Genomic DNA, 22,276 nt, shown 5'->3' with positions numbered 1-22,276 from the left:
ACGTGTGTATGTAATTTTCTTTGTGTGAATGTCATTCTACACATTTGTGACTATTAATCTACAACTTCCAATTCAAAACACGGGTGTTTTGATCATTGTCTGTGTGTGCAAGTTGAAAGATTCAGCTTTTCACATCAGAGCTTTGAGTGTAAATTTTAACTTACAAATACAAATATTAATATGACAAGTTCTCACAATCAGATCTTCAACCTCTCGAGTTTTGCTACTGATTTACCTTTATAATTTCAGGTGACTACCTCTTGAAGCTCATCAAGAGAATGCCAAGAGTGTGCAAAGCAGTAATCAAAGCAAAAGGTGGCTACTTTGAAGAACCTAGAATATGACATATTTTCAGTTGTTTCACAGTTGTTTTTTTGTTATGTATATAATTCCATATATAATTCCACATGTGTTAATTCATAGTCTGTCAGTGTGAATCTACAATTTTCATAGTCATGAAAATAAAGAAAACTCTTTGAATGAGAAGGTGTGTCCAAACTTTTGGTCTGTACTATATATATATATATATATATATATATATATATATATATATATATATATATATATATATATATTTTTTTTTTTTTTTATTAAACCATGGCTAATTTTCGTAAGGGAAACCAATCAGATTAGCCAACCTAATATCGTTATGTATTACGTTATAAACTATCATGTACGTCACGTTAATTTGATATCAGTAACGTTAAGTAATCTACCCAGCACTGTTTTATTACTAACAGCTAATTACAGCAACATTTTTTTATTATTATTATTTATTTATTTTACATATTAACATATTATCTCCATGTACATTACACTGTGGGTTATATTGTTGACTGTAATAAATCCAGAACAGATGCTGGTGTTTATAACGTGCGGCTACAGGTTTGCCTCTCTCTACACTCAAGGGATGATGATGATCCTCAACGGCATTTTCATCTGCTGCGTGCTCGTCGTGTTTGACATGTTCCCATGGAGACCAGCAGTTTTCCTTTGCAGAGTTCCGCCCAACTGGCCGCAGCTCTGACTGCGATTGGTCGTCAAAATCGGTGACAGGCGAGTTCTGAATGGTCATTGGTTCGCTGCGCTGTTTGTCAATCTGTGAGCAGGATGTGTACAAGTGAGTGAAGCGGGAGAGAGAGGCGGCGGAGCGGGCGTTCAGAAATGATGAGAAAGTAACAAAGTGCAGAGATTTCAGTCTTTTCTATCGACTCTTGTCAAAACGTCTGCAGCTTGGAGAAGATGAAATCTGCGTGAACAGTCATCAAATCACGAGACACGGGTGAAATGAGGCATTGTCTGTATAACTGCAGAGCAACAGGTAGAATTAACTTTATTAACCATTTGTTTATTCCGCCTCATAACCACTCAGACGCAAGCAAACACGTTGTATGAAAAAATACAATGATGTTGTTAGAAACATGTAGCAGAGTTACTCTTTAGATAACCAACGCCTGCCAAAATAAGGAAAGGTATTTCTCTAACACGCAAGACCTGCAAGGGCTGTGTTTGTGTTTACTGGACGAACTTTTTTTAGACCAAAGTAACGGTACATTTAGAATAATTTCAAACAACTTTAAAAAGCTTGAAACATATTTTCCCTTTAAATATAATCAGTATGTTTTGTAAAGTCTTTTAAATAAGCGGTGTTAATTGCTTGTTTATTCAGTGTGTGGTGTAATTGCAATTATAACATTTAACAAGAGCTGCAAATGAAGCATAGCTCATAAAGAGATATTTTATTACTGTACATATCTGAGACTGCCGGGATGTTTCCATTAGGCTGAAGATTTTTTCTTCTTCATAATACTGAATTACTGCTAATCAAATTGCTAGAGTTTGTTAATGCAGTCGGTGTAAGGTTTACAATCTTCTCATTAACTTAATAAGCAGATAAATGTTATTGATATGGAATGCAGAATGAATTTCCCTCTTGATCAGGTTTGCTTGCCTTACATTTCCAGTCCAGAAATGGATATGACTGAAATAGGAAATAAATAACAGTTTACAAAAAGGTTATGTACAAATTTGCTAGCATTATTAGTTAACTTGAATTTATGATGACCTAACTTCAAGAATAAAAAAGCATGTTGTTTTTAATTTAAAAGGAAAAGTTTAACATAAAAAAGCCTGGCAAATGTTAAATAAAGGATGTTCATTGACTTAAATTTTTTTTATTCATATTTAAGATTTATATCTTAAGATTTAAGTTTTAAATAATTTTCATCCAAAGCGACTTACAGTACAAATGAGCACAAAAGAAGCAATCAAAAAAGAAGAAGAAAGATAACCAATATGTAAGTGCTGTGATAAGTCTCAGTTTGCCTAATGCAGTACATGTAGTAAGTTTTTTTTATAATAAATAAAAAGAAAACAAGTAGATAGAATATAAAACGAATAGAGAATGTTTGTGTTAGAGGGTCTCTTTTTATAAAGAAAGAAAAGTCAAAATAATAAAAGAATTGAGAATGTAAGTGTTAGGGTCATTTTTTTTTTTATAAAAAGAAAGCAAGTAGATAGAATAGAAAAAGAACAGAGAATACTAGTGTTAGAGGCTCAAATGTTTTTATAAAAAGAAAGCAAGTATTGCAAAGAGTACAAGTGTTAAAGGATCAGGTGTTTTTTGAATACATAAAAAGAAAACGAATAGATAGAATAGAAATAGAATACAGAGTGCTAGTGTTAGAGAGTCAAGGATAGATGGAAAAGATGTGCTTCTAGCCATTTCTTGAAGATTCGGATTGAGTTGGGCAGGTCATTCCACCACAAAGGAACAGTAAATGTAAAAGTCTGTGAAAGTAGTGAATTAAGGTAAAGGGGTGCAGAGCCAGTGGTTGTTTTGTAGGCAAACATCTATGCCTTAAATTTTATGTGAGCAGCTACTGGTAGCCAGTGCAAATTGATCAACAATGGTGTGACATACACTCTTTTCAGCTCGTTAAAGACTAATCTTGCAGCAATTAGATACAATTTACAAAAAAAGGAACCAGCATTATGTTTTTCTAAATTCTTATATTGTTTCTTTCTTTCTTTTTGCTAAATCTGACAAGCTTGGGCCATTTTATGACACATACTTTATTTTACCTCGGCGTCCCATATAAATAAAGCACATCCTTTCTGATTCCACAGAGATATGAGTGTTACACTGCATCTCGATGATCGGTCATGGTTGCTCATGTTGTAGATGTTCTCCGTGCCATTTGTTTTCACTACAATGATTTTGGTTTTTGGTGCATTTCTTTACTAATACAAACCAGGTTGCATCAGCACAGACATAGATCAGACCTTTTGTCACAGTTGATGAGGACTCCAAGGTCTAACCGTCAGAGTTCAAGCCATATATTTTCTCCATAATGTTCTTTTTTCTCCAAACCTTCCCTTTTCATGAAGAAGTCGCCTGGTTTTCTCATTAATTACAGCTGTGGTAGAAGATACAACTAGCTATTGTGATCTTAGGCAGCCAGACCTTGGTAAGTTTTGCAGCACATTGCCTAATTAGAACTGGTTACATGTGGAAAACAAACGCAAAGTACGCTTGGGGATTGTGATATGTTATTAAAACCGTTTATTGTGGGGGCGGTTGGCTTTTAGGACAATGAGGGGGCCTATTGGAGATCTGAGGGACTTTAGCTGTCATCTGAGGCTGTGGTTCACTTTCTTTTCTTTACTGCTGCTCGAGGGAATTTTTAGTTTGTGCACTACAGAGCTTTGTACTTCTGACCTTCATGTTGAATTTGTCTGTGTGCAGATGACCAGTCCCATTGAGGAGACAATGGATAATCCAGACCAGAGGAATGATATTCTGTAATGCATGTAGTTTTGGAGGAGACTATCTGCTTCCTGCGTATTTTATGTACTGAAACTGTTAAGTCAAGAATTGTGAAAATAGGCCCTTTGAAATTGCTGTTATGATGGATAGGGTAGATAGGTTCATGCTTGTTAAATCATGATTAAGGCCGCAATGTACAGTAAATGCATCTTTAAAAGTGATTCTGCTGTTCATGTGTGAAGACTGAAGAGTGAAGACATACTGTATCATGTCTTATACGAATGAGAGGAAATCTGATATTTTGAGGTACTTTGAAACTTTATTTCCACAGTTCATGGCTGCGAAAAGCTATTGTACCATAATGAAAGCTTGACAGTTTGATCAGCACCTTTAACAGAATTAGTTTCTTTACATCAAAAAGCTTTTTGGGTTATGTTTTTTTTATATCTCACCTTTCCATTAAATGGCCTTGCATTGAATATTTTTCAGATGCCCTTTTTCACCAGCGCCTAGCAGTCAGAGAGGAAAGAGAATTTGCCACGACATGAAGAGAGTAATTTCTTTACCTGCACTTGCTCTCAGCTCGTGTAAATGTATTACTAATTCACTGGGTTCCTCCTCAACATTTAAAGAGGAGCTGTTTTTAAGATGAACCTGGCCGCTGATGACTGATGAAAGCGGGTGGTGTCATGTCATAGGTTCAGGGCTGCTGCTAAGGATTGTGGGAGACGATAATGCGCACCTAGCTTTGATGAAAGATGATGAAAATTTCAGAGAGTAAAGGGCCCCACAGTTTCTTCCAGCTTCAGGAAATAATAAATGTCATCTTCCTGCTTCAAGGAGCACTGGAGGTTTAAGCAAGACTTTTTTTAAGAAAGCAGGTTTTAGCTTTATTTTTGGAAGTGTCTGAGAATATTTTTAACCTCTATGAAAGAGGTGCACGGTTTTGACATCCTTATTGTTGACTATTTATCTATTTTTTTTAAATTGCGATTATCAATTTGAATTAAAAGTATTTGCATTAGAAAAACTTGCATGGTGAGCGTGCATACAGGCCACGGTGGATGAGTGCATTACTTACTGTATTTAATATTTTCTTTGAAATAATTGTAGATGCTAATTCCAGGTCTTTCTGAAGCTCCCCACAAGTGATCTTTTGCTCTTGGACAACTCTTCTGCTAATATTTTTCACTACTCCATCAGAAATCTTGTTCTTTCCACTTCTGGATTATGACCCCAACAGTGCTCACTGGAACATTCAGAAGTATAGAAATCCTTCTGTAACCAAATGCCATCAACTAAATATGTTTTGCAACAAAAAAGTTGTGAAGGTCTTGAGAAAGCTCTTTGCTTTTAGCCATTATGAAATGTTTTTTGTGTGACACGTTGGCCATGAGACACCTTTTTATAGGCCATCAGTTGGGACTGAACCAACCAGCTAATATTAATTTCCACTGACTTGGGGCAGGATTGCTTTCTAATTACTGATAGATTTCAGATGGTGTCTTGGCTTTCCATGTCTTTTTGCACCTCCCTTTCTTCATGTGTTCAGTACTTTTTCTCAGTGTCATTATACTTTATTAGACAGAATTTAATTTCTGAACTTATTTGTTTTTCTATCTTTATGTATAGATTACTTGGATTGTTACTGACATCTGGTGAAAAGTTCATGTCAACAGCACCTTTAGAAATATATTTATATAAATATAATAAAAAAAATGTTTTTTTGCATTTCCTGCTCACAGTATATGCTGGGTGTTGCACCATCTATGTTGAAAGCTTGATTGAACCAAAAAAATTAAAAACATTGTTTAAGCTTAGTATTTCAATGAAATGTTGTGGAACATGCGTATACTGTAGTTCATGTGATGGACAACATCTGTGGTTCCCTTTCGAGAGTACTCTCGTACTGCGTAAGCTAGCTTACGCTATGGGAAAAGGTCCCCTTTTCTCGAGAATATGAAGCCAAAAATTATCCTTAATTTTTAAATAATGTAAAACGCAGTGCTGCAGCACAGCAGACCCAAGCGAAGCGGCTCGCGCGCTTATTGGCTGTGCTGCGGCAACTGCAGCAACCTATGGTGAGGCGGCGGAGAGTAACGAACCAATGGGGGCGCTTCGCGCCCATTGGACGTCAGAGCGCGCCAAAATAGGCGTGGCTGGAACTATATAAGCCACCGCTTCACCATAGGGATCAGATTTCATCTCCTTCAGCGATCTCACCTGCAGCGATCTCACCTGCACTTCGCTGTCTTCTCCGGAGAAGCCTCTACACGCCGTCGAAAAGCCTCTCAGCGGGATAGCACTGCAACGCAGATCTGAGGACGCCGGCTCGTGCTTCATCTCGACGCCGCCTTCAGCACTCGCTTCCTGCTGCGTCATCCGGCGTGACTATATCCTTTTCAAAGCTAGTGTGTTTGCCGCTGCATCACACTTTTTTCCTCCAGAATTCGAGGCGTTGTTTCAAATGCCTCGGGCCTGCGCTTCCTGCCGAGGCCCTCTGCCCAGCGAGGACCGCCACATCATCTGTGTCTCCTGCCTGGGCCGCGAGCATGCTGAGAGCGCACTCTTCAAGGGCGGCTGCCCTGAGTGCGACGACATGGCTATATCGACCCTGCGGGCTCGATTAGCTCAAACCAGCCATGATGCTCCACCCGCTCCGCCTCTTCTCTCTCAAGTGCCGCGTAAGAAACGCCGCGATCAGAGAATGCCTGAGCATACTGTTACACGCGAGCTCACGCCGGAACACTCCCCGCGTGCCTCGCCCGCTCTCCCCGCGTGCCTCTTCGCCTGTCCTCTTCGTGGACGAGCAGCGCCAGTCCCTGCTCACCAGCGCCCCATTCTCCTTCGGAGCGCCTGAGGCGGAAGAGGACAGACACGACAGCCTTTCTCTCGCCGCGTCCAGTAGTGAGGAATGGTCGGGCTCCATTGCGGACCCCCCCCCCCCCTCTACAGCACCCAGCTGCACCGGACAACGCGCCGATATCGACGCGGAGCTTACTCGCGTGCTTACAAGGGCTGTCAGCGACCTTCAGCTCGACTGGTCTCCTCCAGACGAGCCCGCTAAAAGCAGGCTGGATGAATGGTTCCTGCAGGGGCGCCCTTCGGCCCCTCCGCAAAGAAACGCCCCCTTCTTCCCGGAAGTTCACAATGAACTCACGAAGTCGTGGAAAGCCCCATTCTCCGCACGCTTGAAGACTTCTGTCTCGTCAGCGCTCTCCTCTGTCGACGGCGCCCGAGACCACGGTTACGAGAGCCTCCCCCCTCTCGAGGAGGCTATTGCTGCACACCTCTGCCCGCCCTCAGCCGCTGGATGGCGGTCGAAGCCTGTGCATCCATCCAAGCCGTGCCGCACCACCTCAGCTCTCGCTGGCTGAGCTTACACCTCCGCTGGTCAAGCCGCTTCGGCTCTACACACCATGGCTGTGCTGCAGGTTTTTCAGGCCAGACTTCTCCGTAACCTGGACGAGTCTGCCCCAGATACCTATGACTTTAAAGATCTCCGCAGCGCTACTGATCTAGCCCTGCGTGCGACAAAGACCACAGCACAAGCGATCGGCCGAAGCATGGCAAGCCTCGCTGTTTTAGAGCGACACCTCTGGCTCACGCTCACGGAGATGAAAGACGCCGACAAATCCGCCTTTCTCGACTCTCCTATCTCGCCTTCCGGCCTCTTTGGCCAGTCGGTTAAGGGTTTCGCTGAACGCTTCACTGAGGCTCAGAAAACGTCGCAGGCAATGAGACACTTCCTGCCGAAACGCTCTAGCTCTGCTGCGGGACGCCGTAGAAACGCGCCGCCCCCTCAGACCTCGAAGCCATCGCAGCCAGACTTACAGTCTCGCCCAGCGACCAAAACCCAGCACCGCTCTCGCTCTACGAGCCGCAAACCGCCAGAGAGACGGGGACCTCGGCCCAGGATTGTGCTGAACCCCGAGCCTCCGAAGCCCTCCTGACCTTCGGGCTGAAAAGACCGTGGTTAAGTCCCACTGCGGCCGGACCACCACACAAGAAACCTCACATGCTTCCTCCAATCCCCTCACTAAAGGCGGTTGGAGATGTCTATACTGCAGTAAACGAGCCTGTTACAATGCACGCACGCCTGCACACAAACGCCGTTTTCACGGCGACCTCAATAAAGCACAAAAAGAGCTTTTTCTATGTAGGCAGTGTGCCCACTACACAGTACGCACCCCTACATGTATACACACTCCCCCAAGTGTCACAAAGACTCACTCGGGTCTCCTTTCATGCCCACCTTCCCGCTCGCGCCGGAGGTGCTCTAAATGTAGCGCGCGTGCCCACTTCTCAGTGCGCAACCCTACAAATCTAAACCCTACAAAAAGCGCTGTCACCACAGTGTCACAAGCACAGCATACTCGAGCTACTGGTCCCCTCATAACAGGCGGCCAGTGCCCGAAGCACATTCAACCCATAGCCGCACGAGCCGCTGCATGGCAGGCCATCCCCGGCATATCAGATTGGGTTTTGAATATAATAAAACGAGGTTACTTGCTCCAGTTCGCTCGCAGACCGCCGCGCTTTCGCGCCGTGGTCGAAACGAAAGTGAAAAGCGAAATGACACACGTCCTTCGCGCCGAACTGATAAACCTTCTTGCAAAAGGGGCGATAGAAACTGTCCCCCCTGCGCAGCGCGAGTCAGGCTTTTACGGCCGCTACTTCCTCGTACCAAAAAAGGATGGCGGTCTCAGACCCATCCTAGATCTCAGACGTTTGAACAAAGCGCTTATGACGCGATCGTTGAAAATGTTAACTACCAAACAAATACTCGCGCAAATTCGCCCGAGGGATTGGTTTTTCTCAGTGGATCTGAAAGACGCTTACTTTCACATTCAAATAGCACCCCATCACAGGCCATTCTTGAGATTCGCCTTCGAGGGGCAGACTTATCAGTACATGGTTCTTCCATTCGGCCTCTCCGTAGCGCCCTGTACGTTTATGCGGTGCATGGATGCCGCTCTCGCACCCCTGAGAATGCGGGGAGTGCGAGTATTGAACTACCTCGACGACTGGCTAGTTTTAGCCCATTCCGAGGAACTACTGACGACACACAGATCCTGGATCCTCAGCCATTTAGAATGCCTGGGTCTCACGATCAACACTGTCAAGAGCGCTCTGTCTCCCAGCCAGAGGATTTCCTTTTTGGGGATAGACATAGACTCTGTGACATGTACAGCGCGTCTGACGTCACAGCGCGCTCTCACTATTCAGCATTTAGCCGTGTCGTTCAAAGCCGGGTCTCTTTACCCGCTCAAACGATTTCAGGAAATGCTAGGTCGGATGACATCAGCCTCTGCGGTTCTCAAACTGGGCCTGCTGCGCATGCGCCCACTACAGCGCTGGCTGAGAGACCGTGTTCCAGCGCGCGCCTGGATTTCCGGCCGCGCGCGCATCAGGGTGACCCACGGCTGCATCGCAGCTCTGGCCCCTTGGAAAATAGCCAACTGGTATCAGTTAGGCGTAAGCACGGGCGCTGTCTCGAAATGGAAAGTAGTCTCGACAGATGCATCCAACCTCGGTTGGGGCGCCCTGTACGAGGGCAGGTCTGCCTCCGGCCTCTGGTCGAGCCCGGAGCGACTGTTACACATAAACTGTCTGGAGATGATAGCGGTCGAACTATCCCTGAAAGCTTTCCTCCCATTTTTAAAGGGCCATCACGTTCTGGTCAGATCAGACAGCATGTCAGTGGTGGCCTACATAAATCGCCAGGGTGGTGTCAGGTCAGAAACCTTGCACACCATGACCGAGCGTCTTCTGACATGGGCACATTGCAATCTGCGCTCGCTAAAGGCAGCGCATGTACCTGGCATCCTGAACCGGGGCCCGGACATGCTTTCCAGGGCGAATGTTCCCCCTGGGGAGTGGTCTCTTCACCCACAGACGGTTCAGTTGATGTGGAGCATCTTCGGCAGGGCAGAGGTCGACCTCTTCGCCTGAGAAGACAACGCTCATTGCCCAATATATTTTTCAAAGAGCAGGGACGCGCTGGCCCTCGATTGGCCCAGACGCCCGCTTTATGCCTTCCCACCGGTCGCGATGCTGCCGCAGGTCATCGATCGGGTCAGGAAGAGCAGATGTGCTATGCTGCTAGTAGCCCCACTCTGGACGACCCAACCTTGGTTCTCCGAGCTGATGCAGCTGTCCAGTACAGCCCCATGGCCAATACCGCTGCGGAAAGATCTCCTCACGCAGCTGAAGGGCGCGCTCTGGCATCCCCACCCCGAACTTTGAGCCCTTCATGTATGGCCCCTCAACGGGTACCCGGGAACCTCCCTGAGGGAGTGTTAAAGACCATTACGGAAGCCAGAGCACCCTCAACCAGGCGCCTATACGCGCAGAAATGGTCAGTGTTCTCCACCTGGTGCGGGACACGGAACCTAGACCCTCACTTATGTGACGTGTCGGAGATACTCTCCTTCCTACAGGAGCGTTTAGATGCGGGCAGATCCCCGTCTACGCTCAAAGTGTATGTGGCAGCCATAGCAGCTTCTCATGCTCCGGTGGCCGGCCTATCACTGGGAAAAAACGAACTGGTCATTCGTTTCCTTAAGGGAGCTCGTCGGATGAACCCTCCCCGACCCCCTTCAATCCCTTCCTGGGACCTGTCCACGGTCCTAGAGGCCTTAAAGGGCCCCCCTTTTGAACCGCTTCAGTCTGTCGATATGAAGCTTCTTTCGTTCAAAACCGCTTTTCTACTGGCTCTGGCCTCAGTCAAGCGAGTGGGGGATTTACATGCGCTATCTGTAAGCGCTGACTGTCTCGAGTTTGGGCCTAATGACTCCAGAGTCATTCTCAGACCAAGACACGGCTATGTCCCCAAGGTGCTCTCAACACCGTTCAGAGCGCAGGTCATCTCGCTGTCAGCCCTTTCCTCGCAAAGCGACGAAAGCAACGCGAGCTTCATCTGCCCCGTCAGGGCTCTTAAAACCTATATTGCGCGCTCCGCCTTATTCAGGAGGTCGGACCAGCTCTTCATATGCTTTGGTGGGCGCACCCGAGGTCTCGCCACCACGAAGCAAAGCCTATCGCGATGGATAGTAGACACTATCTCGCTGGCTTACAAATCTAAGGGCCTTCACTGCCCGTTCGGCATCAGAGCCCATTCCACCCGAGGTATGGCCTCGTCATGGGCGTGGTCCTGCGGGATACCACTGGATGATATCTGTGCGGCGGCAGGCTGGGCCTCTCCGTCCACATTTATTAGATTCTATAATCTGCAAGTCCCTGCCCTGCAGGCCAGGGTACTTTCTATATAGACGTGCTAAGCCTTATCACGTCCCCCTTTTTTCGTTCCCTATATAAAGCTCACTAAGGTTGGCTTTTGGGACTGGGATTTCTCCTGCTATAAAGCCCCGAGCTCTCGCCTTGGGCTGTGACAGGTCGAAGTTCCCGAGCATGCACGGCGTTTTACATTGTGTTCCCATAGCGTAAGCTAGCTTACGCAGTACGAGAGTACTCTCGAAAGGGAACGTACTCGGTTACTAACGTAACCTCGGTTCCCTGAGATGAGGGAACGAGTACTGCGTAACCTGCCGTGCTATGTGCTCGGACCGGGTGATCGCTTCAGTCGATTTAAAACCTGATCCCTATGGTGAAGCGGTGGCTTATATAGTTCCAGCCACGCCTATTTTGGCGCGCTCTGACGTCCAATGGGCGCGAAGCGCCCCCATTGGTTCATTACTCTCCGCCGCCTCACCATAGGTTGCTGCAGTTGCCGCAGCACAGCCAATAAGCGCGCGAGCCGCTTCGCTTGGGTCTGCTGTGCTGCAGCACTGCGTTTTACATTATTTAAAAATTAAGGATAATTTTTGGCTTCATATTCTTGAGAAAAGGGGACCTTTTCCCATAGCGTAAGCTAGCTTACGCAGTACTCGTTCCCTCATCTCAGGGAACCGAGGTTACGTTAGTAACCGAGTACGTTTCTCTGCTAAGACACGTTTTGTGAACTTGAAGAGAACTGATGTCATATGCTTGCAGATACCACCTTATTTTAATATTTAGATTCTAACACATTGGCATTTATTCATTTGAAATAGTGGCTTAAGTTTTCTGTTTTGAGTTCCACTGTTTGCAGATCACAGTGTAAAATGTTGTTTTGACAGAGTTTGTAGTTTCACAGGATCTGTTTGGTGATGTACCATCTAAACTGCAAGCTTGATTGAATCAAAAATGTATTACAATTCTTAATTGCTGCAAAAAACAAATAAACAACCAACAAACCAACCATTCAACCGAACAAACAAACCTGTAAATAAAACATTTTGGTGCTTCATGAGTAGACCTAAAAAAATGTAGTTTAAACTTTATCCTTCATATAATGTATTAAGCACTCGTTCAACACATAAAAAAAAAAAAAAAAAAAAAATTATTAAATATGAAAAACAAAAGATGTACAGTTTAAATTTGGATTTTGCAACTTTTGGGTTGTCAGGCATTAGTAGCACATGTTCATAGTTAAAGTGATGAACAACACCTGTGCTTGTTTTGCTAGGACACCTGTGTAAAGCTCAGAACTCTAGTCATTTGTTTGCAGATACCAGTTGATCCAAATACATTGACATTTCTACCTTTTTATGAGTGGCTTAAGTTTTATGTTTTGAGGGCCACCGTTTTTGGTGTTTACAGTATTTGTGAAAAGTTGTTTTGACACATAGTCTGTAAACTCCTTGTACACTAAGGTCCCTAGAGCAGATCATTTGCAATCTATTTTCTCTGTATGTTTCAAGTTCAGCGTGGACAAAATAAATGCACATTTTCTCCAAACTCAGTCTCTCAGTCTTATAGCAGATAGAAACCACCATGACCCAGCCAGTCGCATTAATGGCATTCTACTGTTTACAAGTAGCAGTTTACTCGCCATTATGCTTGTGTAAACAAGAATGAGTGTGGATCATTGTAAAAACAGAGTCTGAGTGGCTGGGCTTTTATAGGGCATATTCGCTTACCCTCTCTGACACTGAGAAAGCTTTATATAGACTTGTCCGATAAATAGTGTTTGTCCTCCCTGGTGTATTGTGGGAAGACAGTGGCGGGCAAGTGTATGGAATCTCTGATACGTCAAAGGACAGGTTGGATGATTTAGTAGACGTGTAGGAACCCGCACGGACAAATGAGCCTATAGCCACAATTTACAGAGACAGGTCGGGCTTTGTCTTTGAGACATACAAGTGGTGTTGTGATGGTCTAAGAAGCTATTCATCTACTTTGAAAGGATGCTCCCTGAAGTAGGCCTATGGCTTAATACCTTGACAAGCGCTTTAAAGACGTGCCTCTTTGTCAGTCTCCGCAAACGTCTCGCCGTCCGTGCTTGCATGCAGTGCACTATGGGAGCTGTGTGGGTATTAGGAGCCGGGAAAGATGAAGAGATGTCTGTCTGTGGTCTGTTTGACGTTACAGACCGCATGCACTTGCTGATACTTGATCTGATGTTAATGTGCTGCTCTGTGAGAGTGAGCGCAAGAGAGGGAGAGAGCCAGTAACGGAGGGGGAGATGGGCAGATAATACCGTCTGCCTGATGAGATTGAAGGCTCAGATTGATTGATCGCCTAATCATAGGAGGAAATGGGCCTGAAAATGAATGGGACTCTGCCCTTGGCTTGCCGGGGAGCCGGGCGGCTGGATCGCAGGGGATGTTAGCTGCAACTCTACATGGCCTTAATGTGCACGGGACCTGATTTCATTTGCGTCTGATATACAGTTATACGATCCCCACTAAATGATCAAATATAAAAAGCAAGAGGGGGAGCCAGGCAAAGGGTGTAAATCAAGCTTTATTGCTGGAATATTACTTTTTCATGCCATCTGAAATTGATGCTCGCAGGAAGGTGAACGAATGAAAATCCAATACGAATTAGTGCCAGTGGAAGCGTCAAAAAGTAAAAGGAAGCTGAAAAAGAGATGACAAGGATATGAAATACTAGTTAAGGGTACAAGTAGTTGATGATTAGGTTCGCATTATCAGCCCGATGCCTCGCAAATTTGTTTTGAGAAATTTCCTCACAACTGGGAGGTAGGATTACGAGAAGATCCTGTGCTGTCATGAGATAACAGGTGGGACTCTCTCACTTTCAAAAGGTACCTGAGGTTTCTGCTGCATCTGAGCGTGTAACCCTGAGCTATTCTTCACCTTACTGAGGTAACCACTGGTGGGCTCTGCTTTACATGAACCCCAGCCCTTGGTGTTGCATATAAATGAGACAGGCCTGTCACATCCTTTCGGTCTCCAAATGTCGCTAGTGGAGAGGTGCATGGATTGTGCATTTATCTTTATTTCCACATGATGCACGACAGACCGGCAATAATGCTGGCATGTCCGTCCATGCCAAATAGTATTCTTAAGACCAAAAGACAGCAGCCCTTTTGTGATTGGAGCGTGAGCGTAACGAGGGTAAATTTAGCGCTTAGCTGCCATTTGTAAGTGGAGGTGCCATGGCAGATCAGGGGCGGTATGTGACTAATGAGATGTGTGTTATCACCAGCAATCTCGTAAACAGGGAGGTCATTTGGTGTGCCAGCCCAATTGTGGATATGTGAATCTTATTTGACAGAGAACGCTGACCCAAACCGCCCCTCCTGGCTTGTCCCATTGGATCAGTGGCAGTCACAGAATTGAAGATGATTTCTACTCGCTAGACATAGGAAAGGCTTCAGTTAAGCTCTCTTTCTTTTCACATCATCTGTTTTTCACTGAATGCTGTCACTGACTAAGAATATATCGTGGTTAGAGTGTATTTTGCCACGCTCAAGTGAGTTGGTTTTCCATCATTTTGATTAATTTATATTAATCAAATTACTTTTATTATAGAGGATAGACCAGGGATAGGCAATGTCGGTCCTGGAGTGCCGATGATCTGCAGAGTTTAGCTCCAGCCCTAATCAAACACACCTGAACAAGCTAATCAAGGTCTTCAGGATTACTAGAGCTACAGGCAGGTTCAGTGACTAATTCAGAACTTTTACATTTGGTCCAACCCAGTTCACGATATTTGTACAATATTCACATTATATTGTGCTCAATTACTTTTTTAGAATGCCATTTGTGGGTTTCAGGTAGGCCAGATAAAACTCACTTCTGGTAGTTGACTCCCTGGTAGATGGTGGGTGATTCTCCTCTCTGTCTCCTCCTAGAGGAAGGTGTCTGGGCTGCAGATCTGGGCAGGTTTCCAGTCTGCATATTCTTTGGAGTCAGCAGAGGGCGAGACAGAGACTTTGTGAGGGCTCAGCGTGCCTGCTAAAGGAGAGGGAGTTCACTGATCAATAGAATTGATCATGTAGTCAATACCCCAGTTTATATGCCTCTATGTTTACTCCCACCCAGCTGTTGGCATGTTAAACAGAGCGTGCTCTAAGCACCCACCCTCAGGACCCTTTAGAAGCCGCCCTCGCACCCACCAATGATTGACACGCAACAAGCAGCGGGTCGACAAGTGTCGACAGTCCAGTGGCCAGATTATATTTCCAAATTCCATCGGAAGATCAAGACAAGATGGCTTTGCATATCCCAGCAGCTCCACACGTATGTGGTTTCAACAAGCGTTCACATGTCCTAGCGGTGCTGAGTTTCTAAATAGCCTGACTCAAAGAATCTCCAAATGCAACATTTAATCAGCTTTTGGATTTATTTATTTTCAACGCCAAGAACGGATGTCCTCAGTCTTACTCAAAATGATTTCTCTTCCGCTATTAACAGGAATCTCAACTGTTCTGTACATCTTGCATCCAGAAAAATAGTAAGAATAGTAAATAATAAGAACGCAATATGTCATGTGTTTGATTTTTAAAGGTAATTCTGAGTATATTTTTAATGATATACCCTACATAGTTTCACGCTGCCATCTGATTTCACCCTCTTTGTATGTAGACCTTGGGCTTTGCTCATGCAATATAATGAGAAAGATAATTGAGATATCAAAACATTGTGTTTGGAGAGTCTATTCACTTCAGTTTTCCATTAGCACAAGCTCTGCTCTGTAAAGTGAGTTGACAGTAATCGTGAAACAGTGAATTATAACTATAACACTTGACAGAAAAGTTAAATGACTTTTATTCTTGATAGTGACTGCTTTTCTTGGTCTCTCTCTATATTAGCCCAAGTTTTCTCTCCCTCCCATCCCTTTCCTGCCCCTCCCATTCCAAAAACACTGACTGAAGACCCTGCAGTGATTTAATCTTCATGTGATTTGAATACGCTTGACCTGATACAGACAACACTAATTACAAAACCAAATAAGCTCTTTAATACAGTGCTGTGCATATTTGTGAATATTTGGCACTTTGACGCAGTGCAGAGCTGCTACTGTGATAAGAGCTTGGTTGATGTCTAGCTTACCCTATTTGCCTGTAGGGTTGAACATCATACAGTCTTTTTAGGGCCAGAGTTTAATTGGTGCCAGGTTGTCTTTGGCAACACAACACAGTATTTTTCACACAATTCACCTATCTGTATACCGCTGTTTTCACTGTCATAAAAACGCGCTGATAAATCCCTTGTTCTATAAAGTCCCTCCTTCAGAAACACGTAACGAGTTGTTATTCGACACCAGCTTAGCGCACACAGCCCTCCTGGAAATGCGATTGGGCTAGTTTTGAGAGGCAAGTGGGCAGGAGCATGTGCTGGAGATGTACTTATAATCACTGGAGCGTTTTTACTGACGAGATGCGCATGAAAATCGCATTCGATTTTTTTGCACAGCCTTAACATCTAGTGAGCAAAGCTAAACAGCGTTGAATACACTTGAAATACACTTACCGGTTGTGGTCCATAAACCACGCCTTCTCCAGACAAAGAGGGAACTGCTCCATCTTTCAGGAATAATCTTTGTGCGAATCTGGTATTAAACTGATTGAGATTGAGGAAGCTGTCCTCAGCAAGCTGTCCTCAGCAAAATGTGCTGCACATAGTTTTACATGTGGATTATAATTTTCGGGAACCGAGTTAAACATAAATTGTAACCATTAATCTCCAAGTACAGCGTCCCTAGGTAGCCCAAACAAAGGTGATTCGGACTCAGAGATGAAAATAACAGCCTTTCGACGACATGGCGACAAACACAAATGTAACTCTTCCTCTTCTCCGTCGGAGTGCAACAAGACCACGCCCCCCCCTTTTTGTGTATTTATTTGGGCGGAGGTTAGTCAAAAAACTGTTTTAGTGACGTCATTACTGCAGGAACTAGAGGGATGTAGTCCAAACGGGTCGTTTTTTGTAGGTGAATTCTGTTAAATAAAATATCTCGCTTGGCATTGAACTTTGAGCTTTAGAATTTTACAGATATTATTTATACTCTAACAACAACATTACACACTAACTAAAGTTTAAAACATGGGATCACGAAGAACGGGACATTTAAATAGTCTATATTTCTATATGTTCTGTATGTATATGTATGCGTTTGATTCACTATAAAGAACTGCCTCAATCGAACTGACTTAATAGAGTCATTCATTCATTCAAGGAGACAACCTACACTGGTTTCACTGTATGTGTTTGATTAATTAAAAGGAAAGGACTGAGTAGATTCATTCATTTGGGAGTTGAAAAACACTGGTTGTGCTGTATGTTTTTGATTTACTGAAAAGAACCGACTCATTAAAGTCATTCATTCTATAAACCAACTGCACTATGTTTCTCGCTCTATGTTTTAGCATTGCAGATTCATTAGTGATTCTGTAACGCCACTGAATAAACAGTGCAGGAAACTCTGCCAGAATATTTTACTATGGTGTTCTGTTTGCATTGACAGAAGAATGCACATGCAAGAACTGCAAATTGTACTGAATATATATATATTTTTTGGGTTCTGGTATTTTTTTTAAACAATGGTTCTGTTTAAATATGTGGGCAGCAACCACTTTTGAGAGACTAATGGTTGTTTGAAGCCAACATTCACTACCTAACCCAACCCAGCCCCTTTAAACCCACCAGCCATCCTGTTTTCTGTTTAATGCATCATTTACTGCCTGTAAACAGTTTGTGTAAAGGTGTTTATAGATGATTCGTGAGCGCCACTCACCCCACCCATCCTACGAAAGTGTTGGCCTGAGTTACACAACTTTGATAGGGGCTCAGTAAGGGTAGGACGGGCTAGACGGTGGTAGTGGAGGTGGTTTTGGGGTCTGAACACATAAAAGCTTCACGCTCAGCTGGGGCCATCTGCCTTCCAGCTTCTGAATTACTCCACATAGCATGGCACTGACTGCAAACGAGAGTGCGAGTTCATTATGGTATGCCGCATGTGTTTTTCAGCACCCTTTTTTGGCTGGTCATCAGATAAAAGTCATACTGCACTGGGAGGAATAACAGAAGATGTGGAGGCCCTTCTGTAAATTTGACTTTAATCTTTTTGCCTTTTCCATGTCACCTCCAAACATGTGGAGTTTGATATGATAATAATGTGAACCTGTCCTTGGTATTAGAGTTAAGCTGGCTGATTAAGCCACACATCTATTAGTCTATCACTCGGTACTGACCGCACAGGTTGAGAAGTGCAATTCTGCTCTGAAGGACGAAGGCACACACACACACACACATACACACCTTTTATGCATTTCAGAGGGAACAAGGCTATTTATCAGACAGACCTTCCATTTATTCTCATTTCTGTTTAAACTGTTGGTGTGGGTGTTAATGCTTGTGAAACAGACAGCAATGTTTTTCTGATTAATTCTTTTTTTTTTTTTTTTTGGAACTTGGGAAATAAGAATTGGAGGTAGTTTTTGTCCAGAGACAGTGCAACTGAATTATAGGAAAGGTTCACCTAAAAGTGTAAATTGACATCATTTATTCACCTCAAGTCACTTGGAAACTGACTGATAGAACGATAGATAGACTCTGCACGTGTTCATACACACACACACACACACACACACACACAAATATGATTATATATATATATATACATCTTCCAATTTTTATTGGTAAAAAATATAGAGATATGAATACCGAATAAAAATGGTAGTGCACATTTATATTGCAAGGCTTAATCAATTGTGTGTCTTTTTGTGACCTTTAAGGTGATAGATCACATTTAGGGACTCCTTTGAGGATAACACATTTTTTTGGACCCATTTTACCCATATTCATTGACTGACTGTGTTGAGAAAGTGTGAGAGAAAGAAAAACAGTAAAGAGAGAGAGCAGTAAAGGTTATAACCCAGCTCTTGTCTGAACAGTCTGAGGCCTTTAATCCAGGAACAAAGTAATTAAAGTCCACCTCTCCAGAAAAGGCCAATTAAAGTGGACCGCACATCTCAGAAATGTGGGCATTTGCTGGAGAAAGGGAGCCCTTTTATCAGAGCAGTGGGAATCTTCACTGTGCTGCTCATGCTATCCTTGAGATCACACTAGCATTGTGCTGTTTACATGCTACATGCACTGGATATCATTAACTACTGATACATTTGCAATACATATACCATGATTCAGTACATTGCAGTGCATCAGGATGTCACTGTTAGATTGTGATGGAAACTGTGCCAAATGTGTAAGAGAGACCCAGTGTGTCCTAGGGCTGTCACTTTAGAGAAAAATCAAATTCTAACGGATATCGACTATCATGGAATGTATTTGAATATATTCGAATATCTACCCCCCCCCCTCCCCGCACAAAGAAAAATAAAATAAATAAAAACACCGTAGCCTAATGGAGACTCAATCACAAATGTATTAACAGTGAGTCATAAACAGGACTGTCTGGATTATATTTTTTTACTTAATGTTTGAAACAGCAAGTTATCATCTTGTATGAATATCAACTTGTATGAAGTGCCACTATGCATATCCCACAACATTAGGCTAAATGAAAAAAGAAAAAAAAAACGATTCAGAACAGGCACAAACAATAACGTGACAACTTAATCAGCAGCAGGAGTAAGGCATATAGCCTAGCCTAATTCATTTCTTAATATTGTTTGGAAGAAACACCAGTCTATCAACTTGATCTGGATCAAGTGCGGCTCTCTTTTTATTTACAATGTTCCCTGCGGTGGAGAAGTTAAACACGTTCGAAGCGCACAGACGTGCCTGGCTACTAGCTCTTATTCGCGTGATTTGGTCATGGGCCTACGGTACAATACGTCTAGAGTGCCCTCTACTGGATAAGATGGCAAAGAATAAAATAAAAAACAAACGGTCTAAGACTGTAAAAAATGCGCTACACATGGCATTTTAAAAAACGGATATTTTATTTATAGTTTGATTATGGATATTTCACGTCATGTTTGAATGCATATTCGAATATCGAATAAAAAGTGAGAGCCCTAGTGTGTCCACAGGATGAAGAGTAAATCTGTGGGCTAATATTAAATATGAAGAGAAGTGTAATGCACACACACATTGTGAACACACACCCAGAGCAGTGGGCAGCCATATTGCTGTGGCACCCATGGAGCAGTTGGGGGTTCAGTGCCTTGCCACCCTATTGAGGGTGGAATAGAGAACTGGTTATTCACCTCCGCCCCATCAACAATTCCTGCCAGTCCTGAGACTCAAACCCGTAACTTCCAGGTTACAAGTCCGACTCTCTTACCATTAGGCCATGACTGGCCCTATATCTGTCAGGATAGTACACAGAGGCTGAGGTAAGTGAATTCAACACAGTCTTTATTTAGACAAGGTTCGTGAGAGGTGAGTAAGTGTAATCTTGGTGCGAGATCTGTGGACTTCGTGTCCATGGAAGCCAGGGAATTCCGCTTCTGTGAAAGCCAGGTGAGTTCGTTATGTGTTGAGATGTCAAAGCCACACAATACGTGAATATCAATACTTGTCTCTTCTCTTTGCAGTGGGAGAACAATGTTCGAAAAATCACATGGGCAGTCAGGAGATATCAAGGTACGTAGGAGAATTCAGATCACGGATAGTGCCATGAGCATTCTAGAGACAGGAGAACAAAGACACACAGGTTAACCTCTCAAATGTGATTATACGTTACTGCTGGTGTTTCCGTGAAGACGAGGTGAGTTGGAGACAAGATCGTGAGGTCGATTCCTGTTGGAGGCTTGACGGTGAACTGGTGCATGGGTGAGTGTTTTATAGTGCCAGGGTAATGGAGATCAGGTGCTGTTGATTAGTACTCAGGGGAGTGTGAGTGTTGATGATTGACTACCCCCCTCTCCAGGGTCCGCGCCAGCGGGCCTTAATCTCTGGCGTCGTGGGGGTCTGCCTCCAGGTCATGGAGCGGGTTTCTCTGGATGCTGGGCGTGAAATTCTGTAAGCAGACTTGGGTCAAGAATATCTTGGCGAGGCACCCAACACCTCTCTTCCGGTCCGTAATCTTCCCAGTCTATTAAGTACTCTAACCGAGTCCAGGATCTCCTTAACCGTGTAGATGGGTTCCGCTTCGATGGGTGGCAACGGGGGTTCGTCGTCAGGGACCGGGTCTGCAGAGGGAACAGAAACAGGTAAGTGATGGGGTTTCAACAGGGAGACTTGAAAGGTAGGGTGGATCCGGTACTGGGCAGGAAGTTGGAGTCGGTAGGTGACGGGGTTAATTTGTCATTCAATTGGGAATGGTCCAATGTACCTTGGGCTTAATTTTTTGCATGGTTGCCGTAAGCTGATGTCCCGGGTGGACAACCATACTAGTTGCTGGGGCTGGTAGACAGGGGTTTCCTTACGGTTGGTATCTGCAAATGTTGTTGGCGATTGACCGCTTGTTGAAGGTGACGGTGTGCTTGGTTAGTTTAGTTGATGTTTGTCGGAGGAAATTTTGGCCATATTCGGCCCAGAATAGGTACCTGTTCCATAGGTTCTGGTTCCGGTGGCAGAAGGTCCTGAAGAAACGGCTGATATCCTGGATCTTGCGTTCTGTTTGCCTGTTTGCCTGAGGATGGTAACCAGAAGTAAGACTGGCCACAAGGATAAATGTGTTACCGTCAGACGCTGGGAGATCGGTGACGAAGTCAACCCTGATGCAAACATCCCAACCTGCAAAAAGTCATTTCAGGGAGGTATCCCCCCCCCAAAGGAAGGAAATACATCTCAGCTGTAGTCACCTTCTCAGTGAGACTTTGCCTATCTGAATGGGAGAACTGAGATCTATTGGAGCAGCCTTCCCTGCACTTAGCCTTCCTAACATGTTGTGGTCCCTAAAAGTTATAAAAGCATAAAATATTATTTCTATAAGGTATAGGCCTATGTAATTATTCGTTAAGTATGTTTAAAGATGTAGATTACTTTTACTATCTATATAATCTGCTTATACAATTTATGTAAACTGCATTTATTTATTTTCCATTGCAACTTTAAACAGGTCTAAGGAGTTGTTTTCATGTAGCCTTGGCAACTAGCCTGAATAATATGTAGGTGAAATGAAACTTGTCAACTCACCTCAACATGCCTTTTGCAATCATATAACCCCCATGGGCAATGCTTGAGCAAGACTGTCATTATGTTTGACACCTATAAGACAGGGGTACACTTTCGTGTAGTCTGCCATAAAATGTGTCCTATACTTATTTTTGTTTTGTGGCACTCTCCCTCTGCCATGGTG

General features: G+C 44.0%; 1 protein-coding gene across 4 annotated transcripts in view; it reads left to right on the top strand.

Moving 5' to 3' along the window:
• Positions 1–964: 964 nt before the first annotated feature.
• Positions 965–22,276, top strand: part of LOC132126830 (trichohyalin) — a 215,925-nt gene continuing 194,613 nt past the window's right edge. For 3 of the 4 annotated variants that reach the window (XM_059538384.1, XM_059538376.1, XM_059538366.1), the window contains exon 1: positions 966–1,321. The gene's annotated coding sequence lies outside the window, so the exon portion shown is untranslated. Of the gene's footprint in view, positions 1,322–22,276 lie in introns of all 4 variants that reach the window. The other variant, XM_059538393.1, reaches the window with a different exon arrangement.

Source organism: Carassius carassius, chromosome 3 (assembly GCF_963082965.1).
Source record: "Carassius carassius chromosome 3, fCarCar2.1, whole genome shotgun sequence".
In the NCBI taxonomy this organism is placed as follows: domain Eukaryota; kingdom Metazoa; phylum Chordata; class Actinopteri; order Cypriniformes; family Cyprinidae; genus Carassius; species Carassius carassius.
The sequence above is the reverse complement of the archived record's forward strand: the minus strand, read 5'-3'. Positions and strand labels throughout refer to the sequence as shown.